General features: G+C 50.6%; 1 long non-coding RNA gene across 1 annotated transcript; it reads right to left on the reverse strand.

Annotated features, from left to right (window-relative positions):
• Window positions 1-10: 10 nt before the first annotated feature.
• On the reverse strand, window positions 11-27,663 carry LOC140699727 (uncharacterized). The gene is made up of 3 exons (XR_012077973.1): window positions 27,494-27,663; window positions 19,277-19,471; window positions 11-203 (listed from the first exon to the last, which is right to left on the reverse strand). It is a non-coding gene; the product is annotated as an uncharacterized lncRNA (long non-coding RNA).

Below are 27,663 nucleotides of genomic sequence, written 5' to 3' on the forward strand. Positions count from 1 at the left end.
TAATACGATCTGTTGAAAAGCAGCCCAAATTCACCAAGTCAGCCCGAAAGTCTAAAAATAGGACGAATGTGAGCTTGGCCCGGGGCATGTGAAGCAGTAAAAGATCCTTCCATCTGCTGGAGCAAGGGTCCCTGGATGCGTCCTCATGCTTCACTCCTTATCCTCCGTGGTGGTTGAAAAAAATGGAAGCATTTCTTTTCTTTCTGGAAAAAGAGAAGAACATTCCATGAGAATCACTGTGGCCAAAAATATCATCGTGTCCTGGTGCAGAATAAACAGAGGTGGTTGCCTGATATCACAAATCCTACGTGTCCCAAAGGTCTCTCAAGGGGCCTCCTCTCAAATGCTTCAAAGGGCCACATCTCGCTTGAAGAGACGCGGAAGATACCAGGGCAGGAATTGCCAAAGTGCGGTATAGACCGTGATGTTAGGCAGTACCTAGACGAGTAATTTTTTCAGAGTTGGATTTCTTGTGATGTTATGGGAAAAAAGTGTAGCTTACACAACCAACCGGTAACTCCAAGACATTCCTTAGGGTTCAGACAGAGCTAAAATAGATTGTAAATTTCTAAGGGCAATTATTCAAATCTATAGAGTCTAAATAAATTGGTAAAGGTGGTGTGCAAAGATGCAGAAAAGGAAAGCAGAAGGTGGCACGCGGATGGCTAGAAACTGGAAAATACTATTCTAGGGCTGGAGCCAGATGGTTCCCCTGGCTTGGGCCAGTTGTATGGTGCACACACACACACACACACAAAATATATGTAAATGTGTGTGTGTGTGTGTGTGTGTATAACTGACTCATTTGCCTGTACTCCTGAAACTAACATTGTAAATCAACTACACATCAATAAATTTTTTAAAGCATTTTCACTATTTGAATGCAGACCCACCAAGATCTCTGAAGTCTCAGCGGCCTTCCTCCCCATCTGCGACCGCAGCAAAGTTGAAAGAACCACTTGGTTTTCTCACAACATTGAGAAGCCTTAATCCAAAGGGACTGAGCAACAGACGGAAACTCCTTTTCGGATCTACCATGTCTAGGCCCAAATCCCTGACGTTGAACCAAGGGTCCCCAGTGGCCTGGAGGGCATAACAAAGACAACTTGGCTCTGTTGAACCAGCCTGAAGCTACAGGTACAGGGAAGGGGTCCCTGTGGGTTTTCAACACAGAACAAACAAGAGCGCTGGAACCAGCCTGTCCACTTCCAGGGGTGGTGAGGGCTGCCCAGTGGGAGGCAGGAGGATGTAGCCAGATGGAATTGTGATTTCGGCGAGAAGGGAAGAGGGGACTGCAATTTGACGGGGAGGGGACTGGGGAGTTTAGACAGCTCACACGGCGAAAAGAAGAGTCTGGCGCCTTTTCACTTACCACTAAAGCTCTCGTCTCTGGTTAAATAAACTGTGGCCACGATGGGAGACCACGTGGCTGTGAAAAGGAAAGCGTCAGAGCACAGCGCAGCCTGATTTTGCTTTTGTGGAAAAAGAAAGGATTTGTACACACTGGGAAATAAACAGAGTATTCCTGAACAGATTTACCAAAACTGGTAACGACAGTTGCAGATCTAAGCTGGGCTGGTAGGGGAGGGGACACCCAGCCCGGGGAGGAAGTTTTTAAGCTCCGCTGTATAGGTGTCGGTAGGTTGGCAAGTTTTGCAACGACCTATGTTGCTTTGATAACAAAAGCCTTTTGAATGATAGCAGACAATGGGGAAATATTTTAAAGCCTAGGTCAGGGCCCCGGGAATATTAGGCCGTGAACGTATGTCAGAGTGAGATGTTCATTTGCATCGACCTAATAATCACAACATACATTACGTGATGATCATCACGACATACACTTGCGTTTACATAATAATTATAATACAGAATGCAGATTGCTTCACATCGTCATGAAACCTTGGGCAGAAGCCCAGGCATGGACAAAGCCCTCCCAGTAGCCGGGGGGGACGAGACTGGATAATCCCCAATCCCACCCATGGGAGAGCCCCTTTCTCGCGGGCTGTCAGCACGGCCAAGGGTTATGTCTGGTGCTAGACTAGTCACACTACATACACTAGCTCTGATCCTCACAGGAACTCTCGGAGGTGGCTTCTACGTGCCTGTTTTACAGATGAGGAAACTGAGGCTTGAGAAGTTGACCCCTTATTGTGATGGATTAACTAACGGTCCAGCAGCACTCCGCTCCCCTCCCACACGAGAGAATCCTCACTGGGGTCTCACTTCGCAGTCCTCCAACTCAAGGAAATGTGAACAGAAGCGACTTGTGTGGTTCATGTGGTAAGAGGTGTCCTCTCCCTCACCTCCTCCCTCCACGCAGAGGTCCCCAAGCCCCCAGGGGATGGCTGAGCAATGAGCCAGAAGGAGCCTGGCTCCCCGAGTCAGCACCTGAGGGGAGTCGCCCACTGCCCTGAACAAGATGTAAATATCAGTGCTCAGACTCTGAAATTCGAGGGTTTATTTGTTACCTCTCCAAGTGTTACCCCACATCATGCAACAACTAAAAGGTAGCATCAGAATGTCATTAGGTTACAAAGCATGAAGTGCAGGGCTGGGAGGCCAGGGCCATTTGTCTTCCAGCCCGTGCCCTTCCTTCCACGCTGAAATGCCCCCTAAACCACACCATAGATCTGCCAGGGCCAGCCCCAGCAAGCAGCCCAGAGGGGTCCCTGGACAGAAGCCGAGCAGAAACACAAGCGTTGTCAGTGCAGACGGCACTCCCGGCCCTGCAGCACCTCCTCAGATGAGCTGAGGGTGGAGGTGGCCTCCCAGACAGGCTGTCATGGCCACCAGCTGATCAGCAATGTCACCGAGAATCTCTATACCAGGGAAGGCTCTGATCTCAGCTTCACCTCAGTTCTCTTCCAGCACCCTAGCATGTGCTCTGCACAACCAAACATGAACCCCACCCTGCTTCCAACCAGCCCACCTCTGGGGGAGCCTGCTGGGTGGCAGGCAGCCTCCCTCACTGATTTGTATCCCAGTTCTTGTCAAGTCACACTGCGGATGGGGAGGATGAGCCCCCCAAGAATCCAAAGAGGTGGCTATCTAGCCCAAAGAGGGGCTGGAGGTGGGGCTTAGGATGGGAGCTGCAAAATACTCCGTATCCTAGAAGATGTTCTGTCCCCTACAAAGTTCCCAGTGTTCTGTAGATTTGACCGTGCCGTGGTGATTGGTAGAACAGGATCTGACCAATGTGGTTGATATACAGAGTGGAATACTACACGGTCATGAAAAAGAATGAACTATCACCACTTGCAGCACCATGGCTGGACCTAGAGATGATCATACTAAGTGAAGTAAGTCAGACTGAGACAAATATACATGATACTACTTATATGTGGAATCTAAAAAAGTGACACAAATGACCTTACGTACAAAACAGAAATAGACTCACAGACATAGAAAACAAACATGGTTACCAAAGGGGAAAAGGTGGAGGGAGAGATAAATTAGGAGTTTGGGAATTAACAGATACACACTACTATATACAGAATAGATAAACAACAAGATCATACTGTATAGCACAGGGAACTACATTCAATATCTTGTAATAACCTATACTGAAAAAGAATACATATATAATATATAGATAGATATATATATAAAAAACCAAATAACTGCTGTATACCAGAAACTAAGACAACATTGTAAATCAACTAAACTTCAATTAAGAAAAAAAAAGGATTCAATCTGACCAAAAATTTAAAAATTAGCCACTCCAATACATTGTGGTCCATCTTCTGTGAGCACAAGACACATGGAATTACTGATCTGCGTTCACCCATTTGCCAGGTGTGGGCCTGTGAGAGCAGAGACGGGGTCTGGGTTTGTATACCACGGCACCACCGGACCCCAGAAGGCTCCCTGGAACGTGGTGGTTACCCCACAAAGAGCTGTCCTCTAGCGAGGGGTCCTCTTAATGAGCTGCAGATAATCAGAAGCCCCTCATCTTTGGGGAATGTTGGATGTTGCTTCAATCATGAGTGTAGCCTTGGACTGATTTGTACAGAGACAGCCCTGCCAATGAAAAGGATGTATACTGGTAACCCTTCATGCAAGGGGGAAGGAAGCAAGGCAAGGTCCCCTCCTCCGCCAGTGACACTGAGGATACACAGAAAGGAAGCCTTCATCCCTGAGCTGGTCATTAACCCCGGCTCTGCTGGACCACACGGCTTCCCAACACCGTGTCTGGGAGAAGAGCCTGCCAGCAACAGACTTGGCATCTGTGTGAGGCCCCAGAGCCTGAGTGACACCCACATCACCTCCCACTGCATGACTCCTGTGACAACCGCAGGGCTGGCCGGTGGTCAGAAAACAGAAGTGAGGCCCAAAGCCCAGCGACAAATGAGGAACTGCCCATCAAAACCGGTCATGGTCCCTCGGGGAGCGAAAGCTCTGGGCTTACATGGTAGGCCTGGACAGAGGCGCTTTTCTAATGTTTTCCAAGACCTAAGCCTTTTTTTCTTCTTCTTCTTCTTCTTCTTCTTCTTCTTCTTCTTCTTTTTTTTTTCTCAAGCCTACACGAGGAACTGTTACACAGAGGCCATGTTACAGCAATTGCTTCATGAAAGTTGCATCAGTTTTCAGAGACATTAATAGCATTTAACTACACCAGAGACCCAGGAGATACAAACATTCTAAAAACGCAAACCAGTAAGTTCCCTTTTCAATTCTAGGTATTTCACTGATGCAACCATAAGAAGCTATGAAATTTCTTAAGAAAAAAGGCCATCAGTAATATTATTTTAGGGTAAAACAACTAAGTACAGTTTTTTTAAAGAAAAAGAATTTTTAAAAAATATTTACTTACTACCATATTATTTAATTATTTTATTTTGTCAGGTAGGGGGAGGTAATTAGGTTTATTGCCTTTTAGGGGAGGGACTGGGGATTGAACCCAGGACCTTGCGCATGCTAAGCACGCGCTCTACCGCTTCAGCCATACCCTCCCCTTGAGAGTGTTTTTTTCTATTCTGGCTTTTTAAAGAATGAGAATGGTTGGAAATATTTCTTGACTAAGTAGCACGTGTGCATTTATCAGTGGTATCATTTTCTGGCTCCTAACAACACTATTTTCTGTATGTAGACATAGTAAATAATCTGACAACAGGAAGCTTCCTCCCATGTGGAGGAGGCATTTGCTCCAGGCCCTCTTCTGGGCTGAGGGCAGAGCGGTGACCAGAGCAGCCCTCAAGGGGCTTGTATTCTGGTGGAATGAGAAGTGGACGCCAAGAAAACGAGCTCTTCTGTTTGTGGCAGTTAGACTCCCGGAGCTGACTCAGGCTCAGCCAACCACACTCACCGTAAAGTCCACACGACACTGCATGTCCAGGTGCCCCAGAAACACGGCGGGAAACCTGTCCCGGGCCTCCTCCTGACGCCAGGTCTCTCCCTGACCCCGGCGAGGGCCCAGCGCACAGCAGAGCTCAGCTACAAGGGCTCAAAGGCAGTCGGTGCGATGGTGCCCCTTCGGCGGGTGTCTGATCGGCCCTGGAAGAAAGACGATCGGCGGCCCAGCGCAGAGCGCGCATCCGGGAGGGGGTCCGCGGGGCCAGGGGGTCTGGCGGGCAGCTGGGCTGAGGACCTCCTGCTCACACGCGTGATGCGCTGGGGAAGGTGAATCCTAAGGGCAGGGGCTATTGGTAGTTTCTCTTTTAGGCTCACAGCACCTAGGACAAAACCCTCTACGATGTGATGCTGGGTAAGTGATCCCTGAACAGAAGAAATAAACAGACCAGTGGGCCCAGAATTCCCTCACTGGCAAAGGTCGGGCCGCTGCACCACATTCTTTTTAAAAACATGTTAACAGAATTTTAACAACAACAAAAAACAATGAACATTATGTGGCTTTGCATTCAGAGTCAATAAGGTTTTCGATCCAAAAAAAAAAAAAAAACACCCACAAACACCCTCACACGGGTGAAGAACAGGTACTAGTCACCCTGAAAGTCCCCTTCCCAAACTCACCACACAGCCCTCTCCTCACTCTGAGAGGGCAGGGTGATGGATGGACGAATAAGGGAATGGCTTTCCGCTGGCCCACAGGGCTGTGTGCTCCCCGTCTGGATATCAGAACAGTCCCTGCCGGGAGCCTGGCAGGTCCCTGGAGAGGTGCGGGAACCCCCGAGAATCCTTGCAGCAAAGACACCCCTTTCCTGGGCCGCCCCTCCTCCAGGGTGAGACAGGAAGTAACCACCAGCTCCCCTCCGGCTGGCTCAGCCGTGAAACCTTTTACAGTAATCTGACTTCATTTCTCTGGTGCCTCTTTGGGTGAAGACTTTCTCATTTTCTGGTAAAACAGATCTTTAAGGGGCAGGAAACTCAACAGCCAAAGGAAGGAACAGCAGAGATGAATCTTCACATTATTCAAAGCTAGGAACATGCACGCCCCATGAAACCGACATACTTCCCTTCCTCTGTTTTCCCTCCAGTGCCCAGCAACCCTCCCCTAGTCCTCGGATTCCTAAGATTTTTTTAAAACAGCTCAAATTTTGGTACTAAGTAAATCCAGCCATTTGTGCGCCCCAGTCATTTTTAGCAAAGAGTACATTAGCTGTTTTCTTTGCAGAACAAAACCACAGTCTCATGGAAATCAGGAGTACTTTCTGATGAGCACAACAGAGGTGCCATGAGCTTGGTCAGGGCGCCCAGCCTGCTTCCTGAGAGGTTTCTGACATCTAGAGTGATGTCAAAATACGTAATCAGCGAGAAAGCGTTTTCTGAGCACAGAACTTCAGAATGACAGGGACTATCATTTGTGGCAATATCATGAGGAGAATCTGAAAAACCTCCGGCCACAAAATACCTAGATATGCCTACAAAAATAACAAACATGGTTTTAAGAGCATAGCTGAGATCAGTAAAGGAAATCCCTGAGACTGGAGCTGGCTGAACACCGGGCCAGGTGCTGACACTGGCTGTCTGGGCAGTGGGGGCTCTGGCAGGGAAAAAAGTCACCTTGAGTTTCATAACCACAGGCCTGGGTTTAAATTTCCTCACCCGTATGGTCTAGGAGCCCCAAGCCAATTAAGTAACACAAAAGAGTCCTAATTTCCAGGGGAGGGTATAGCTCAGTGGTAAAGTATGTGCTCAGTATGTCCTAGGTCCTGAGTTCAACCAAAAAATAAATAAGTAAATCTAATTACCTCCTCCTACAAAAAAAAATTTTTTTAAGAGTCTCAGTCTCATAATATCAAAGGGGCACTTGCTAAAGCAAATGAAAAACTTCCCTGTACAGATTCTCAACTTCTGCCACACAAGGTTCCCACAGTGAACATTCTCTGAAAGAGAAGCTCGCAATTAAAAACTACAAAATGCTTTAGGAGATGTGAGCAAGAATCCACTAAGAACCAGAGTCAACAGATACAGCAAGCAGCGTGGGTTCCCACCCCAAGGAACTCTGAGAACATCCGAGAATGAAACGATCAGAAAGAGGCTATAAATTAGGGTCAAAATGATTGAAATGTGAAAGTGGAGGTCAAAATTATAAGACATAATCAGAATCTTTTAAAAAATAAAAACAGACATATTTGAAAAAGGACCAAAGAGAATGTCTAGAAATGAAATGTGGTCATTAAAGAATAAAAACTTTATGGGCTTAAAGATGAGATTAGACAGCTGCAGAGAGAACTGGTGATCCAGGAAGTGGTTCAGAAGGAGATTACCTGGAGTGCATCACAGAAAGATGAAGTGGTTTTCAAAATGAAGGTGGGGGGAGGAGTTAAAGACATGAAAAGTTCTAGCATGCATCACATTGAACCTCCAGAAAGAAAAAAATAGAGCAAGAGACAATATTCTTAAGGTCAGTGGCTGCAAATTTTCTAAAACAGAGAGAAAATTCAATTCAGGAAGCAAAATTAGGTCAAAGCAAGATACCCAAACCTAGATACATTGTAAGGAAACGCCGCCGCAAAGCAAAATGAATCAGGGAGGAAAATCCTTCCGAAGAAGCAACAGTTAGCTTGACAGCAGACTTTCTGACAGCAACAATAGAAATCCGAAGTCAGTGGAAGATTTTCAAGGCTCTGAAAGTGACAGAATTATCTTATTTAGCCTTAGTTTGCTTCCTTGCTATTTTTAATTTGCAAACTGTCAAGATCATGCCCAAGTAGTTATTTATGTAGGAATAACAAGATTTCATGGAGGTGAGCTCTTGGTCCAACGCTCTGCTGTCACCAACTTGAAACTTTAAGTAACTATTGAGCAAGGATCCTTGCAGTTCTATTTTTCATTGAGCCCTACAAATTACGCGGTTGCCTGTGGGTGCAGGCCCTGAGGACCTAGCACCATTCAGAAGCAAGTAAGCAGCATTCTCTACAATGCATGATCAAGTTCATTTAAACAAAGCAAACATGCAGAGAAATGTAGGTCTTGTAGCTTGAAAGACAGAAAGAAGAATTTATGCAAATATATTTGACAGGGTTTATCGATTACAAGTGCTCAAGTCTCTTGCCCGTGGGGAGGGGAGAGGGAACCAGGCTCCATCAGGGGCAGTACCAGGAAGGTGTGAAAAAGTCACCAAAAAGTGAACATCTGTTAAGTCAGGTAATTTGCACAAGGCACCAAAGAGCTGAACAAAAAAAGGAGATGCGGATAAAGTTAGACTGCTGTCAGTGGGAAGGAAGTTATCTTTCCCAAACACAGTGATAGAAACACTCATCAGCTTCACTGGTGAAGTCTTGGTACAAATCAGACACTAGAAACATAATGACACCAATGAAAAAGCTCTAGAGGAAGTCACTCCCCTAGTCCTTCAAACTAGACAAGGACCTTGTAACAGGTGGTGATGAGGAAAAGCTGCTGTAAAAGGTATCATGATGTCAGACTTGCCACATGACCCAGCAATCCCACTCCTGGGCACGTATCCAGAAAAGACAGAAACTAACTTGAAAAGATACATGCACCCTAATGTTCACAGCAGCACTATTTACAACAGCCAAGTCATGGAAGCAGCCTAAATGTCCACCAAAAGATGACTGGATAAAGAAGATGTGGTGTATATAAATATACAATGGAATACACTCAGCCATAAAAAAAATGAAATAATACCATCTGCAGGAACACGGACGGACCTAGAGATCATCATACTAAGTGAAGTAAGTCAGACAGAGAAAGACAAATACCATACGATGGCACTTACACATGTGTTGTCGAGGGGAAAGGGAGGGAGGGATAAATGGAGAGTTTGGCCTTTGCAGATGCACACTGCTATATATAAAATAGATAAACAACAAGGTCCTAACTGTACAGCACAGGGAACTATATTCAGTATCTTGTAGTAACCTATAATGAAAAAGTATGTGTGTGTGTGTGTAACTGAATCACTGTGCTGTACACCAGAAAGTAACACAACGGTGTACATGGACCATATTTCAGTTTTTTAAAAAGGGTATCATGATGAATTTTACTGTTTAATTCTTTTGTTCTCAGAAAATTCTGGTAACATTAGAAGATGCCTTAAAAGGCAGGAAACAGTAGCAGTACGACTATGAAACTATAAGATTTACTATTTTTTTCAAAGATGCAAGTTTATAAATGATAATGGGTTCTATCCATTAAAATAGCTTTCACTTTTACCCTGACTTTTGAAGCAGTGCAGAGCTAATTGGTCTATTTGTACTATATTTGCAGCCATCTTGGTCCATTAGATAAAAAAAAAAGTCTCAAACATCTATGCGAAAGTACCATTTTTAGGACTAAAAATTTGGAGTTGCAGAATAGACAGCCCTGTAATATCGGAATTAAAATGGAAACTTCATCTGCAGATTCTGAGGTTATGCGGGGTAGGATGGAACTAGATGGTGAGCCAAAGCGAAATGGAAAATGACAGAAAGAGAGAGGCAGAGAAAGACAGAGACAGAGGAAGAGAGACAGAGGCAGAACGAAGAAGATGGTTCAAGTCTACACTGGGTCACGGGCCCGAATTTGTAGTCGATTGGAAGACAGCTCTTTAGGAATCACCTTTGATCCTTGCGTTGAGGTGGAAAGTAAAGATTTCCTAGGAAGTGAAGTTAACGAGCATTTGAAAAGAAACCCGCTGAATACAAGTAATGGTTTCCTTTAGTGAGTCATTCGCATATTAGGAGAATGTGGAGTCTCCTTTGGAAGTCTCCTTTCAAAATAATTTAACTCTGCGGGAGTGCAAGACACTATTCCCATGCTAGGATTTATATTCTGTGTGGCTCAGTGTGAGGAGTGGAAATTGGGGGCAGGAAGGATGAGTTCAAATCTCGCTGCACACGAACATCTCCCTCCCTCCACTCCCCCCTCCCTCCCTTCCCCAGAGAACTCCCTGCAGATGGCTGTCTTGGCCAGTTCCTTCCCCTCCCAGGACAAGCTATGGTGGGAGGTGGAGAAGATGCTAGTGCATGGAAGCCTCAAACAGGTGACGTCAAGGATCGGAATTTGCCCAAAGACACAAAGAAAGTTCTTCTCACTGTGGCCCAGTTCTTAGATGCTTCCTCCTTCGAAGTTTCCTCCAGATTGGCGTTGCCGGTCAAAGGTCCACTTCTTCCTCTTTCTGCCTTTGTAGGGCATCTTGAGTAAACAATGACACTTCTAGCTAGCATGTGCTTCTCTGTGTGCTTTGGGGATGTACATTTTGTGGAAATAAAAAAGAGAACGTGTTTCTGCCACTTTCCCACGCAAGGAAGCCTAAAGTTTGGCAGTGGCTTGCTTGTTGGTTTTCAGCCAGATGCCCTGGATAAACCCCCTGGATGTGTTTCACTGAAATGAGTGCATCACCATGGCCAGTCCGATGAACTGGACCTAAATAAAGTTCAAAGGAAGCACACCGCACAAGTGCTAAGGGGAAGAGGACAAGATGAGGTTAGTGATGGGTCAACAGGACAATGAAGACAGAGGGAAGAAAAGAGAGCGATTTCAGAGTCCTGGTGGTGCATTCTGGGAGAGTCACTGGCTAACATCCTTCTCCCGTACTGGGTCTAGCTGGTGAGGACAGTGAGCCAAGAACAAGCAGCCCAGCTTTCCCAGTCAAGGTCTTTAAAAGTTACTGGGAGCTGCTGCCCACTGGGCAGAGAGGCTCATTTCTCAGACATGATTCAGGTATACAGGAAATGTCTGAACACTTCCAGAATGTTGCAGGTGGTACAAATCACAAAGCAATCCAAACCTTAAGGGCATTGCTTCTTTAGCCTCCTCACTGGGAATGCCCGCTGTATGACTAACTGCATTTAGGCAGCTCTCTACGTGACGGAGGAGGTGTGTCTATGCAGCCATGGGCACAGCAAGCCGAGGGACAAGTACGTTGTCAATATTCTTTGAAAGCTAAACAGAAAATGCCCAGTTTGAGAAACTTGGTACCAAGATTCAAAGCCAGAAGACTTACATTTTCTTAAATACATAGGCGATGACAAAGTAGAAAAACATACATATTTAGTGTTCTGCTGGAAAATATTCGAGGACAGAACACCTGAAGGGAGTCCGTGCGGCTCCAGACTGAGCATGGTGGGCTCGCGGGGGCCCACCGCCCAGAGGAATTGTCCCGGGAAGGAACTGTCCCCCCGTCCCTGCTGGGCTCCCTTCCTGGTCCAGCTACCCTATCTCTTCTACCAGGTTTCTCCAGGAAGCACTTCATGACACATCACCTGTGCACGAATCCTCAGCTCGGGGTCTGCTCCTGGGAGCCTGACTTAAGACGCGGTCTTGGACATGCTACCAGAACTCCTTTAAACCTCAGTCTCCTTCATCTCTAAAGATGGGGGGAAATAGACTGCCTTGTAGAGCCGCTGGGAGAATCATGTGATGTGGCACATGCGAAGTGCTTGGGACCACAATGAGCTCGGAATGAGTGCCCAGTGATGCTAGTTAACATCATTCCTATTATAATTACCAACGAAAGTAAGTATCCCGCCTTCCCAAGGGGACCAGGAGGAAATACAATCCCGCCCGTGCCCTCTTCGGGAAGCCCACACCTGAGCCTCTCGTCCAAGTTTTGTCACTAAGAGTTGACAAAAATAGAGATCTCTGAGAAAGAAGCAGAGAAATCCCTTAGACAAAATAATTATGAGTGAGTCTGACTCAAGGGTACTTACAGACCTACTTTCCTTGGCCAGAACGGACCAAGTTTGTGAGACTACTTGATGAGCGTACGTACAGAACTGCGTCGACGTCGGAAGTTCGTAAACAGAGAGACGAACGTGGGGCCACCATGGACGGCTAAGACGGGTGCAGGAAGAGGGCAGTGGTGCTTAGTGTCCTCTCCATTGTCGTCCGCAGCCCTGCGCTGTCCCCCAAACGTGAGCAGACGTCCCCCTTGGCATCCCACGCCTCCAGCCTCTATTCACCTAACACAGGGTTGGCCCTGACCTGAAGAGTTTCCCGGAGGCTGAGATCGGCCTCCCTTCCCAGCCTCTCGGGCTGCTCCAGGCCAAGGCAGGGTGCAGGCCTTGAGCTCTCTGGGCAAGAACACCCTCACACCATTCGCTGGAGAGCAGCTCCCTAAAATACACAGTCAATCCCAAGGTCCTGGTTGGAACCAAGACTCTAACGGAGCCAAGGCTCTGTTAGCCACTGAGGACCAAACCAAAAAGAAAGCAGGTGCAGCAGAGCAGACGCTGGTTTCATTCTATGAAGCCCAGATCGATTTAGCTGCTTGGTCCTCAACTGTGAAGTGGACCGAGCCCCCCCAAAATATCTAAGACAGACATGCCTTCAAAGAGCTGAAGGTCTGAGAGGCAGGGGAGCCCAACCCTCTCTGACTTGGGGAGACTTGCTTTCTGGCTGATCTTCCCATTTCAGGGGGCATGTGAGTAAGGAATCCTTCCTGTCCTTTACCCTTTGCCTCTGGCCCTGGTACGACACATGCAAACGACCGGCTGGAGCGTTGTCCTCGAGTGAGCACCTCGGGTCCCTCTTCCCTGCTTCCCACCAAGGCATCACTCGCTGTGGCTAGCTGAATCCCAAGAAGGGTCTTGGCATTCCTGGTTACTCTCATCTGGCCCATGAACCAGCCAACCCAGGCATGCGGAGTGCATTTTCCCAAAGAAACCATGCTTTGAGGAGTGAGTGGGCCCCAAGGCAGCCCCATCAGGGAGCGCGGCTGAGGGCAGAGCTAGGAGCCACCGGCCGTCTCAGCTCTACCTGTATTCCTCTCAGTGAAGCCCGGGGGCCCAGCTCCGTCACGGGTTTTGCAGACAGGCTTCACTCACGGGCCACAGCTTTTCCTGGCCACGGCGCAAGCAGAAGGAAATACAGCGCGTTAAATCAGGAAGGCTTCAAACCTTCTGCTAAAGTGCTTCCAGAGTGTAGCCAGGGGCCCGTGGGGACAGCCAGGCTCACTGGGTGACAGGTCTGTTACATGGAACGGCCTCGTTGGGAGGCAAATTTCTGGTTTCTTTTGACTTTCACTTCAAATAAGGTCCAAGTGCTTCTCACCATAATATGGTGCTAAAAAACACTGTCCCCATTTTGTAAAAGCTATTTTTTCCCTCTTGATTTGCATCACAGGACGGGCTGGTGTTGTACTATTTCGGGGTGAGTTGTGGCCAGGGCTATTTGCAGATTTCTCTCACCAGACACCCTCAGACCCCAGCAGAATCCCTCGGGGCCATTTCTGTCCCTGGGAGTACTTTCAGCTACTCCCTTGAGCACTGTATCGACCAGTACCCGCACTGGTCCCCCATTAGCAATTTCTACATCTTGCTCATCTGATCAGAAGAATGGGAGAGAACCCCTCCCCACCCCTGCAGATGGGGGCAACCATCTCTGCAGCTAGAAATGGCTAAGAGCCAGCTCTTGGCTGTGACGCTTTAGAAAATGGGCAAATTGAAGCCACTATGCCTGCCCCTCAGAGCTGTTGCAAGAATCATCTCATGTGAACTCCCAGCCCCCTCCCTTGTGTGTGGAGATGTTTCATATGTGTACATTTGGAGAGAGGCCTTCAACTGCTTAGATGTGGCCCACCCACATTATGGTGGGTAATGTGCTTTTTGCAAAGTCTACTGATTTAAATGTTACTCGTATCTGAAAAAACCCTTCTAGGTGACATCTAAACTGATATTTGACCCAAATCTGGGTACTATAGCCTATCCCAGTTTACAGGTAAAATTAACCATCACTTCCCTGTAGTATTTGTAATCCCTGTAGCTGCATGAGGCTGGTGCAGCTGCGGAGAGGAATGAGGTCTAGGAGATGAGATCTAGAACTTTCCAGGGCAAAATGTCTCTCAAAATGTGAGCTCCTCATCCACAATAAGCTGCTAGAGGGAAGGGACCAGGTTGGATTGGATTCTGATCTCCACGGCCCAGTGCCACCGGGCAGAGCGTGTGAGAGATGCTTCGTGAATAGTGAGTGCCTCGTGGGCTCTGAATCCATATGGCCTGGGCTCCCATCCCAGCCCTGCAAAAGACTGACTGTGATCTCAGTCTAGTTCCTTAGCCTCCCTGTGCCTCAGTTTTCCCATCTGAAACTAGGACTAATAAAGTGGGAACAATAACTGTTAGGATTAAATGAGTTGATATGTGTACAGTGCTGAGACCACCATCCAGGTGTTCATTAAGTTGAGAGAATAAGCATCTTCCCCAGCCGTGGACCACGGGTGACACATCCTTGGTCATTTTGTTGCACCTCTGTTGTCCCCCAAAGCTGAACCCTTTCCCATTAAGCCTGATGGAAGGTCATTGCATTCCCCTGGAAATGTGATCTGTGAAAGGAGACAGTGAGCTCAAGCCCCTTTAAAAGTTCTTCAGCTTGGTTTGCGTAATCCCTGAGTTTCTAATTCTTACCAAAGACACCACTGAGTAACTGGCAGTGTTGGATGGAGATTCCTTTTGTTGTGATGTGGGGAGGCGGGGAGTTGGGAGGGGGTGGCTGGGGGTAGGCTGTCCCCACGATAGCACTTGAGAAAAACATCATCTCGGTGCCATCGCAGGGTCTTGCAGCATGAAGCTGGCGGTGGCAGTGGATTGGAGGAGGACCAGGGCGGGGCTGGGCAGGTGGAGCGGTTGCTCCCTCCCAGCCCTGAGCCCCCTCTGAGCTTCCCCCCCGTAATGTCCCTCAGTGGGCTGGGACCCCTCAAATCAGCTGGACAAGAGGTGGGCGACAGTCATGGCACGGAAGTAGAGGCAGGGATAGGAGAGGGGTGGTGCTGCCGGTACAAAACCCAGTGCTGAGAACACAGACTCTTTAGCGGCAGGTCCGTTCTTCAAACCAAAGCTTAATGAGAAGCCCAGAAGCAAAACAGATAAAGGCAGAGCTGATTTCATTGACAAAGAGGAAAGGACCGTCCACAGACACTCTTCCATCCTCCTCCTGGGACCCCGCATCGGCTACCGACCCACTGAAGGGCGTCAGGCAAGCCCGTGGGCTGTCTGAGCCTCCATCTCTTCACCCATCAAAGCAGAGAGGATGCTTTGGAGGACTGTCTAGAGGATTGACTGAAAATGGAACCAAGCACAATGCATACTGACTGGTAACAGCTTCTCCCCTTCCTCTTATTTGTAGTAGGTCAACGTGAAGACGAAACTGAACTTGGCCCCATGAAAGGTCCCTGAGACTCAGATGAACCCCCAAGTCTTTGGTTGACTAAACTCTATGGGAGACATCAAAGGTATTGGGGTGCTGGAACTGAGCCCACCCACTCATCCTCAGACCACAACCAAGACAGAGCAGACCGGGGTAACTGTCTCTTCCTGGGTCATCACAGCCCCCCCCCAATTCCAACCTTCCTTCTGTCTCCAAGGGAGCAGATGAGCGATGGATCCCCATTCCTTTTCCCGTGTTCTAAGATCATTCCACGGTTTGGTTCTTAGGAGTAGTTCTGAAGCTGAGGACCCTGACCCAAGGTGGCCCGTGCACCTGGAAATCTCCTTTCTGCAGGCATCAGTTTTGTAGCCAACGAGAGCCATGCCTCCCGTCGCAATCAGCCATGGGCGTTTCCCTTCTGTGTTTTGAGACCACCTAAAATTTTTTTTCGCTTCCACACACACACACACACCATAAGCAAAATCAAAAGACAGTAACGTGGGGTAAGCATCTGCTACTCCTTTCTTCCCTGAACAGAGAAAGAGCTCCCAGGAATTATCAAGAAAAACGGATCAAGCCAACCTCCAGGGCAAAGAATAGGCAGAGGCGACTCATCCACTCAGAAGGAAATGAAAACGGTCCCTAACAGAACCGAGGGGCGCTCGACCTCACGTTGCATGAGAGAAGCCACAGCGACACTGCAACGACCCGCCTCCGCAGCAAGGCTGCGGGGAAGGAGGGTCTTGAACTGTCCCCAGGTGGTTGTGCGTGTTGCACTGTCCCACGGAGGGTGCCTGGAAAGCCTTATAAATGTTTCAAACACACTTACCCTTTGACCCAACAATCCTCCTTGCCAGAATTTATCCTACAGAGGTCCCAGCGCATACAGGACACCCTTTAGGCACCAATTTGAAAGATCTCCAAGGTACACGATTGCGTGGAAAGACCCAAGTCCCAAACAGCCCGCACAGAACACTAACATCTGTTGGCCCTGCCGCACTCGCGTTTCACTGTCATTTCAGTTGGCGTTTTTCTTAACGTCAGTGAGATTGAGGACGTCCCCGTTCGTCTATAGACTATTGGCCTTTCATTTTCTGTGAAACAGGGAAAGAAAAAGGAAAAACGATGTTTTTGACACATAGATACACACACTTGCTTGTTTTTGCCGAAGACGCCCAGGAAACCGAGACCAGCGTTCACCTGCGTTGGGGCTGATACGAGCAAGTGTGGAAGTGGGGCTTTTTAGCGTTTTAACTTATGAACCAAGAAAATGAATGAACTTGTCCAAAAAGAAAAGTAAACTAAGTGAAGCTTTTCCCCGCCAATTCCTCAGATTCCCACTAAACCTACTGCTTTTGCAGTTGCCGAGTATTTTTCAAAGGCAAAATTTGACTTTGGAGGGACGGGTCCAGGTCAAGAACGGACGGGCAGCCGGGGTGCCCAGAGGGCGCGTGAGGAGGCCACGTGCGGACGGCCTCTCTTGCCTGTTTGTAAAGGGTGGCATCAACCGAGGGGCTGCTGGTGTTTCAACAAGGAACCAACGCCTGCTTTGGAGCAAATGCGGCCACGGAGGCAGGGTGTCTAAGGAACCGCCTTCAACGACAGACAGGCGGTTCCTGCAGTTCTCTGAAGACAGAGGAGAGGGCGGCTCCCAGGCCCAGAAGAGTCCCTCGCTAGCCTTCAGGGCTGCAGCCGGAGCGCGGGCCCAGGCCCGGCCTGACTTAACTTCGTGTCAGAATGACACACGTGCAACGACTCTTCGCATTGGTTAGTTACCTGCATGTCTCTTGGAGCCCCCGGGATGGTCCCATCACCCCTGCTTTAAACATTTGCGCAGCCTCGGGGGCCCTGGCCGCAGTTTTGCGTTACCTTCCCCTGTGTATGGGCAAGAGCTGGCCCAGGCGCTGCAAGACGAGGGGCGCATCCGACGCACATGGAATGTACAGAGCCCGCTGGAGCCTCGGAAGCCGCCTGTCCCCGCGGGCTGAGCGCTGGCAGCTTCGCCCTTGATTCCTCTGATCTGATGAGCGCAGAGCACAGCACGTTGGAAGTTCGCACAGCAGCCGCCCCAGGAGAGAAGCCGCCTGTTCCGCTCTTTCGGACTTCAAGGAAAAGCACTGAGAGGTGTGGGGAGGTGCCGGGAGGGGGCGGACGCCAGTGTCTCCACAAAGTGTCCAGTTCCCACCTGCCTGAGCTCTGCTCACATCAGCCAGCTGATTGCTCTGGGGAGGTGCCAGTTCCTGGGCTTTGGGAGCAGACGGGGAGAAGGCATTTGTCCTGTTACTGATGCATGGAACAGATTTCGCCCCAGCCTGGTGCTGCCAGGGCCAGAGGACGATCTGGCCTGATGGGGGTGGGGGGGGCACGGAGCAGTTCTGAGACGAGACAGGAGGCTGCAGGCTGGACTTCCACGTCCCTGGCATGAAACTGAGCTGTGGCCCTCTGGCCCCCTCCCGCCCTTGCTGCCGAAGGCCAAGTCCAGGGTCCCTCCCTGTCCACAGTCACAGTGCCAGTTTCTGCAAGGCCACGATTTCCCCTTGATTAAAAACTGCAGAAGGAAGGATGACTCAGTCCTGGTTCACAAGCTCAATGCCTGAGCAAAGGATGTTGGATCCCCTGGAGTTGATGGTTGCTCCACCTTCAGAGTGGACAGCCAGCTGATTTGCTCTGGGGAGGGGCCAGGCACTGTGGCGTGTTTTCTCCTCTCTCCACGGAAGTGCAAAAGGGGCAAGGGACAAATATGCCAGTGCTGTCTGGAGTAGCCAGACCACTCACCGGCAGGTTGTGGGCAGGCCCGGGAGCATGGGCCCTTCCTCCGTCATCCAGGGACGGTCCGCAGCAGGCAAGTAGTGGAATGGCTGCCTCCAAAGCATTCCTCAGAGCATGGTCTAGGGCCCAGGGGACTCCCCTTCTCCAGGAGAGGCTGGTCCTCCCCCGACCCCCACCCCTTAACTCCTGGGAGGGGCAGCTCATCCCACCCCGCCACCGCTGCCACCCACCTGGATGTGCCTTGAGCAGCGTGATGTCCTTCCCAATGCGTCTGCCCCCAGGCCCCTCCCACACACTGCACCCCCCATCCCTAGAAGGCAAGCTGCACCCTCCAGCACATGACACCCCCAGATGATGCGCCCAGGAGCCCTCACCCTGCAGAGTGATGGTCTTCAGCTCCTACGTCCTTCCCCCCTTGTCATGAATTTGAAGCCCATCACCGACCTTGCCATCCACTTCCCTGGTCCTGCTCTGGCCTTCCCGTGTGCCTCTGAAAGCGTCAGCCCCTTGGAGCAAACCCCTCCCCAGGTTTCCCTGAGCAGGGCAGAGGACCACGGCCTCTCAGTCGTGCACTGGTTCAACCGCTATCCATCCAGTGCCTCCTGTGGGCTGCGCCCTGGGCTCACAGGGCTCTGCCCATGACCCTCAACGTCGCCTACGACCGGTGACATTGAAAGAAATGGGGTGAATGACACTTGGGATTATAATCCTTAAGGAAGAGGGACCGGTGTTTGGTAGCAGGGTCTGAGCTGTTGGACCTGGGAGAGGGGCTGCCTTCTCTTCCCATCAGGCGGCGCTGGACGGTGGAACAATGAGGTCAACAGCAGGAAGACGGGAAGAGAGATCCCAGTGTGGCAGCGGCTCATCTCAGGGTCACATCCAAGCCAGCCTACACCAGGAGGAAGGAGCCCAGTGACAAAGGAGAGGCCAGGACAGACCAGCCAAGGGCTCTGGAGTGGCAGCTGTCGTGCAAAACTGTGCCCCACCCAGGAGACTCTCTGAGTCCTCTCGGGACCCTTACCTTCCGGAGAAAGGGAGCCTTCAGTTCCAGGAGTTATGCAGGTGGGACTCCAAGCCGGAGCCCACTGCTGTTGGCTCCACCGTCATCCCCGGATGGGGACAGCTGTGCTCTGGGGGAACATAAGTTATCACGGCCACCTTCCAAGTCTAGAAGCAGCAGCATGAAGCTGAGCGGGAGACACTTCGCTTTCCCCACCTGCAAACAAGAAACAAAAGGTTACAATCAACTGTTTCCATGCTGGAGAAGCCACATGTCCCCATGTCCTGTAGGGGGTCCCAGCTCACAGTGGCCACATCCATTGTGTGAGCCATCTTAGGGAGTTACACAAAATTCTCCACACTATGCAGACGTTTTATTTTTAATCCACTTAAATTTCAAAATAGTGTGTTGTGATGGAAAGAGTATTAATAAATTGGGAGTTTGGGATTCACAGATACAAACTACTACCTATGAAAGAGATAAAGAATAAGGACCTACTGTACGGCACAGGGAACTGTAGTCAATAGCTTATAATAGCCTATAATGAAGAAGAGTATGAAAAGGAATATATGCATGTGTATGTGTCACAGAAACATGATGCTGACACCAGACATTAACACAACATTGTAAACTGACTATACTTCAATTTAAAAAAAAAGATTATTGAAGTTAGAGAATTTAAGTGTCTGGTTCAAATTGCAGCTCTGTCGCGGACTGGCTGTGTGAACTTGGTCAAGCTTCTGCACCTCAAATTTCTTGGCTGTACAAACAAGGTATGGTACCCAGCTCACGCATTCACGCGTAAGCAGTCTGCAGTCTATACATTTGTATGTCGTGGTAATTATTCTGGGCACGGCGAGAGTCACACGGCCCGCACACTGTAGACGGCTGCAATGCCAATGGTCAGGACCCCTGATGCTTAGGACTCAGCCGTCAGAGGTCAGCCCAGCACAGGAACGACTTAGGGGCTCAGGGCTGAGAGGGCAGAAGGGACACCAGGCACCACCCATTCCAAATGCCCCTCTTCACAGATGGGGAGTCTGGTTGCTCAAAATGACGTGACCAAGAGCCACAAACTCTCCACCTCTTCACTGCTCCCTGGTCCGGGCTCCAGGAGGCAGCTCGGAGAACAGAACGGCACCCTGCTGCTTCTCCTTGGAGCGAGACGATGTCTTCTCACATCTGACACTTCGCAGGAATTCTTAAAACTAGCTGTCACTGTTGACACCCCCATACCCTGAGGGCTTCCCTCCTGCAGGCCCCACTTCCCCCAACAACTCACCCAGGCTGTGCCTTCTTCACCCCCCACCCTGGGCCCCTCCGCAGCCTCCGACCCCTCCTTCGCCCCCGACTCCCCCAGCACAGCCCCGGCTTGCATCCTCCTCTGGTCCTCCTCCCACTCCGCTCTTCCCTTCACCGGCTCAGGCCCCCCAGGTGCTCTGTGCCTGACTTCCATCCCCTAAGCTTTCCTCTCTCTCTGCTCACTCTCCGGAGCCGAGAAACCCCGCTGAGCTCAGTAGATGGCATCCCAAATCTTCACCCCCGGCCCTGACCCACCTCCCAAGGGGACCATCAATGGCCACTTCCTCCCTCTCTCCAAAAACCGATACACCCCCTTCCCTCCGGACCTGCTCCTCCCGGGCTCTGGCAACAACGCCCGCCTCTGGCCATCACCTCGCTCAGCCCCTCAAAGTCACCCCGCGCTCCTCCTCCCCCATCCAATTAGCCCCAAGGTCCTGCAGGACCTTCCTCCGTAACGGCCTCATATGTATTTATTTCTTTCCATTCCCCCTGTCACTAAAGAGCCTCCAAAAATACTTCTTTCCTACTGTCTTTCCCTCTCGGGAAACGTTCAGAAGCTCCCCACTCAATGGCACATCACTCAGGAAGCGGTTGAAACCCATGCGCTTGCCATTCCGATGGCTCTCCCATCAACTCCAGTCTGCTTTTCCACCCTCGCCTCCTCCTCCCCAAACCCCCCGCCGCAGATCGACTGTCTGCTCAACTGTGGGTGTTTTGTAAATGTTTGTTTCTTTCCTTCCCTTCCCTAGAGATGACAGGGGCTGACGTCTCCACGACAGTTTCCATATTTCAGGCACCATTTGAACCATTTTACACACAGCAAGTTGTGTGATCCTCACGACGACCCTAGGAAGCACATACTATTATCGGATGAGGAAACTGAGACACAGAGAGGTTAAGTAAGTTGCCCAAGGCCACACAGCCAGCAAGCGGTGGAGCCAACATTCAGTCCTACACCATCTGGCTCTGAGGTCACTGAACTGAGAGGTCCACATTGACAAACAAACCCCTTTTGTGCAGACGGGTTCCTTACAGCTCAGGGCTGTAGCGTTAACCAAGATTGGCACGGTGTTACGGGGATTTTGGAGTGCAATTCCAGGAGGAAAGAGTTTTCCCACTGACCTTCAGGCCTCGGAGAGGATGATGAAGCAGTAAGTCTTCCTGCCATTAAAATTAAGTTCAATCACCCCTAATGGAATGTCACCTCCAAGATAGCCATTAAAGGCGCCCGCCTCACGGGCTGGCGGGGTTCCGCATAGATCACCATTACCTTGTCCCTCTAACTGTCATTGTATCCGAGGAGTCAGAGACCTTGAGGGACGCTCAGATCCGCCCTGCAGGTACCACCCGGAGGAGGGGGGCCTGCTGCTCAGTCCCACCAGCGAGACCGTTGTGTCTAAGCGTGGCGGAGGCTCGATGGCAGGTGGAGGCCTACACCAGACACACAGACCTTGACCTGCACGCAGCTGGCCCGCGGGCTCACTGCTGCCCAGGTGCCATCAGGCTCTGGCGCACAGAGGCCTTGTCTGGTCCTCGGGCGGCATCTTGGAGCCTGCCCTGCACAGCGACATAGCAGCCACGCCTTCTCCAGGGCACGTGGCTCCCCGCCACATTGCTGTCACTGGCTCAGTACTCCAGGGGTGCAGCTCCCTCCTGGGCCCCCCAGGCCCTCCAGGAGTGCTCACTCTGCCTCAGATTCAATTCCTCTAACATTTTTGGCACCAAGAATCTTCACATGTGCAATGAGATGAGGTTGTTACTTTTACCTGCCTTTGAAGATGAGACAGGACTGGGGGAGGGGAAGTGACGAGGTGGAAGAACTGGGGTGGCGGGAGGGGCTGGGCTGGGGTCCCTGAGCACCTGCACAGGCCTTGTTTCTTTGATGGCGATGCTTTGCCCCGTAAAGCAGAGTCTCATCCTCAGTGAATAGATGGGAAGACTGAGACTCCAGGGGGCTGAAGGACATCCACCTACGTGTTCATCTAACAAGTGGAGGACCTGGATGTGTGCCTGGCCTCTGCCCCCAAGCTCAGTGCCCTTTTCACGCCATGTGGTCACAGCAGCAGCCAGCCCCTCTCTTGCCTGGACCCCCAACCGCAACCGGCAGAGCTGGAGATACCAGCCCCCCGCCACCGGCCCCCTCTGACGTGGGCCCATCCTGCAGTCTGGCTCCGCCCTTGTTTGTCTTCCTTGGCTTTGCCTGGGACCCACCTTCTCCTTGGGGCCCAGGACCTGTCCCCTCTCTGCCCTGGGAGTGTGGCTCTGCTCATCTTCCTTCATGCCCAATGCCACCTGCTTCCCTGCCCGGAGCTGCTCCCATTAACTGACTGGCCACCACCCCTGTCTTTTGTCTGCCTGCCCCATGGACCCTGCCTGGCTCTTTCAGCCAAGCCAGGCCCCGAGTCCTTGTCTGTTCCTCATTTGGCAACACTGTCCCCTCAACACCCCAGCAGACAAGATCCCACTCGTGACACCAATTCCTGGGCACTGGAGCGTTTGATATGAGCCCTTGTTTTGTGCTCTCTGGGGTCGGCTTTGGTTTGTCCCATCACGTACAGGTTTGCCATGCTCTGAGTCCCCTGGAACGGCCTTTGGAAAAGTGTGGCATCACTGAACTCAGAGAGGTTTTTCAACTTTCAATTATTTTCAAGAGCCTTGTCTCCAAAGCCCTATGCTTTCCCATTGTTGGCCTCTCAGGTGGGTCCAGGGTCTAGCAGAGGCAGTCAGCTCCTCCGGGGTCCTGGGGTCCCCACACACCGGCCAGGCCTCCCCAGCTGTGCGAGGAGAAGCCCAGGCCTGGCCGGCCCACTGCTTTCCTAAGGGCTCAGCCCGAGCCAACTGTGCTGCCCTCAAAGAGATGCCAGCATGCTGCGCTCTCCCCAGAGAAGACGAGTCACAGTGAGAGGCGAGCTGGATTTCACGCAGGAGTCCCTGGACTTGTGGTTAACATTCAGGGGGTGCTCGTTGGTGCCAGGCATTGCTTTGAGCCTTTCGCCTGAATTGGCTCCTAATTCTTTCTTATGAAAAAGTTACCCCTATTCTCCCGTTTACAACTAGGAGACTGAAGCATGAGCTGAGTAGCTTGTCCAGAGTAAGTAATTATTGGAGCCTGAGTTTGAACCCAGAGAGTCTGGCTCGAGAAGTCAATCTCAGGCACCACCTACCACGCATGAAGTATAACCTTAGCAGATTTGGGGTCAGAATTCTGGCTTTGCTCCTTACTCCGTGACCCTGACGAGTTATTTAAGTTCTCAGAGTACAGGTTCCCTCCTGTGTCAAAACTGGGCTGACAGCAAGTGTATCTGACAGGATCGGTGAGAGTTAAAGAGGATGGTGTTGGAAGTTTCTAGAATAATGCCTGACATGCACTGGGGGCTGGGTCACTGTTAGCTCGCTTATTTCCTCTAATCAAGAGATCTTCAAAGGGAAGCGCCCACTGCTGTGCTGATGGCCTGAGGGCCAAAGCCTTCAGGGTCAAAGGGTTTCAAAAGAGAGCATGAATCTACTTCTAATATTCTGAGGGATTTTAAAAAAATCATCCGATGGGGAGAAGAGAAGAAAAACCTCGGTCTTTCTCAAGGCTGTTGTTGGATTAACCACACGTAGTAACATTTCATGTCTATACGGTGAACCATGCGTTTCATATAATCTTTAAACCATCAAATAATTTTTGTCGGTCAGTAGCCTGGCATTGCTAGTTTGTCAGGAAGCCAACATAAAACAGTGTGTATCTACCTCAGGAGGAGAAAGGGCTCCATTCTCTGAGCTGGGTTTCCAGTCTCCAGGAGCATCACGGGGATGCTGTGAAGGGGCCACAGGTGATTCTGCCCACAGGTAGACCAGGCCTGACCCTTCTTCCCCAAATGCAGCAACCGTGTACTCCCTGAACCCTCCAGGCCAGCCCTTCCACAACTGGCTTAGATGAGGGTTTTGTAGTTACCTAACGGAGGGACGGGTGTTACGTGGGCATGGAATGAAGTCAGGATGCTGAACAGCTTTTCAGAGAAACTGTGACCATAATTTTAAATACCCTGCCCTCCTCTCCACCCTTGGGCAAAGCATTCAACCTCCATGAGGCCATTTTTTAAAAATATTTCTGAAATATGAATTACATGACAAGTGTTTCTTAAAATCCACAGTAAATTCAACTTCCCATCTGACATGCTGTTCCCTGGAATATATCTGCAATGTTCTTCCCTTTCTTCTTCCCCTTCTTCCAGCAAATTCCTACAGGCCCTTTAAGACTTAGCTTAGACGCTGCCTCCTCCAGGAAGGCCTCCCACACCCAGCAGACTGAGATGGGTGTCTTTCTCTGTCTCCCATGGTCCCTGGGCTCCCTTCTGCCACAGCACTGGTGGTCCGTCTCTTTCTTTAAACAGTGAACTCCTTCCCAGCAAAGTGGGTCTCGACCACTTTTGGACCCCCAGAACCTAGGAAGACAGGCCATGGCACCTGGTCGATGCTCAAAAAAAGCTTGCTGAACAAATGAAACATAAGGCTAAATTCCATAATCCAAGCCCATGTCTTCTCACTGACTTGCAGTGCGGCACATAGACGACATCTTCAGAAATAACAGGTTGGGGGTTATGAGCTCAGACAGTCAGGTCAGAGCGCAGGGCAAGGGGCTGGAGGTGCCACCACCCTGACACACCAGGCCTTTGGCTCCAGGCAACGTCACTGAACGACACGCAACGCAGTGAGGGGGGGTCACCTTCCTGCCCCTTGGCAAGCTGTAAAAAGTGGTGGCCAGAAAGCATGTCCTAATTTGCCTCCTCAGATCATGCCAGCTTGTGGAGTCGAACCACGAGAATATTGATAAATCCCAGGACAAAGCTGGAGGACAAAGTCAGTGTCCGGCAGCTGCCAGGATCAGAGTCAGCCTGGGTCTTGAAGGTCACTGGTCTACCCTCTGCTCTGTGGACAATATCTCTGGATCCAGCCAGTTACTCCCAGTCAGCAGGGAAGGGGGGGGTTCAAAATCTCAAGACTTTAAGTTTTAAACTGGCAAAGAAAAAAATTCGCTCTGAGATTCCTCCGATACAGTAATGTTTTTGAGAATCAGTAGAACTCTCGTTACACACAATGCAGTTCCCTGGGAACCAGGAGGAACACAAAGATGAAGAGGAGGTGGCACGCCTGCCCTCAGAAAGCTCACGAGGCAGAAGGTGCCAAAAGGCCAGTCCAGCCGTGGGAGTAACTGAGGACGCCTGTGGTCAGAGCTGCGAGGTGCGCATCAGAGGGGAGAGGGAGGTGGAGGCCATATCTGGGAGGTTCTTCCCAAACAGCTGGCCCCGCTCCTTCGAAAATTCAGCCAATTCAAATGGTTGACTTGATTCGAAAGAATCGACTCTTAGAAAAACGTGGGACAACTGGAGAACTTCCTATGTGGACTGGGTATTGGGTGATGGCAAGGTTCAGGTCTATAACTATCATACCGTTACGTCTGAAACGCCCATCTTTTTTAGAGACCCAAAATCTAGCGTGTAGAAGGGAAATGAAACGATGCTTTGAAAAATTCAGAGACAGAAGCAGAGCAAGTATGCTGACATCTCGAGTCGGGGTGCCCCGCTCTCTACTTGGGGAAGTGTTTGAGATGTTCATAATCTGGAAAGGTTAAGAAGGAAAATACAGCAGCATGTGGCAGAAGAGACACTTTCAGCTGAGCCCTGAATGGCAAGTAGGGTGACTGAGCAAGACCCTGGGGGGCCTTCCCGGGACAGACCCTTCCCCCACACCCTCTGTGGTAGCTCCTCTCTGAAGGACCCAGATTGCAGTATCTCATGCATATTTCCTGAGTTCCTCATCCTAAAACCCACCACCAAATACAAGAAATTAACTGATGACCATGAGCACGTGGCCCCCAGACCTTTTGGCACCTAAGGACTGATCACCACCAACCAGTCAGAGAATTGTGCACAGCTGATCACACAGCCCGGGACCACCCCCTCCCTCCGCCACCTTTCCAAGTGCTCAGTGGAAACCCTTCGGGGAGTTCAGGGCAGTGGAGAGGGTTGGGGTTTGGGGCACGAGCCGCCCAACCTCCTTGCTCGGCCCTGCAGTAACCCTTTCTCTGCTCCAAGCTCCAGCGTTTCAGTTTGGCCTCACTGTGCATCGGGCACTCGAACTTGCATTTTTGGTAACAGTAGAATGTCTCAGACGGAAATGGACAGGAGCGTCACTGGGGTGGCCCTGAGGCAGGAGGGCTGGCAGTGGCTCAGGAACCTGGTTGATTTGCCTCTGTGCAGATCAGAGCTCCAAACCTTGGCCTGGTGGGTGAAGAGACCCACCTGTGTTGACCTGTTTCTCAAGGATATGGTAGATGCTGATCCAAGCAATAAGGCAAAAGACTCCACGAATACCAGGCCATGAATGCAGGCTGCGGCAGAGGGTGCCAGATAATTTCCCAAAACTATCTGTAGTCACAGGGCTGACTCTTGCCTCAAGGACAGTCCCCTGCCCCCTTCACCACTTGTCCAATTGCCCCGACCTGGGGGCTCTGGGCTCTCTCTTTTTGGGAATAGAGATTCCCTTGTCCCTTCCCCTCTGGATCCTCCAGCATCTCTGGAGAGAACAGATCAGAGGGGACCACTTAAGAGTGAGCCTTGAGGACACCCGCCCAGGGGCACATCCACCTGCCTCTCCCTCACCTCTCCTCCCGCCCCTGTCTGGATCCCGCCTCACCCAGCACTGTCTCTGGACAGAAGTGGGCGGCCAGTGGGCCTCCATCTGCTGCTGCTGGCCCATCAGTGGACTTCAGCCCTGTCCGCCTCCCCAGGGGCCCTCGGGGGCCTCTGCTGGGACAGGATGGGCTTGTAAGACTTGCCGCCACATCCTACCACTTCATCTCTGGGCCTGATTGGCCTCTGGCTAATTCGGATTTTCTATGATTTTAGAACAATGAGCCCGGTCCCATACACCAGTGGCCTCCTTGCTCACCTCCTGGGGTCATTGCAGAATATCAGCAATCACCGTGGTTCACCCTGGCCAGGAAGGAGTGTCCTCTCTTACAGGCTTATCTCCACGCTGCAGCCCTGGTAAGGAAATGCTGAGGGCTGCAAAATCCAAGAGAAAATATTTACAATGAGAGCTGACCTAGAAAAGACCCA

The sequence above is a fragment of the Vicugna pacos genome, chromosome 11 (assembly GCF_048564905.1).
Source record: "Vicugna pacos chromosome 11, VicPac4, whole genome shotgun sequence".
Classification (NCBI taxonomy): domain Eukaryota; kingdom Metazoa; phylum Chordata; class Mammalia; order Artiodactyla; family Camelidae; genus Vicugna; species Vicugna pacos.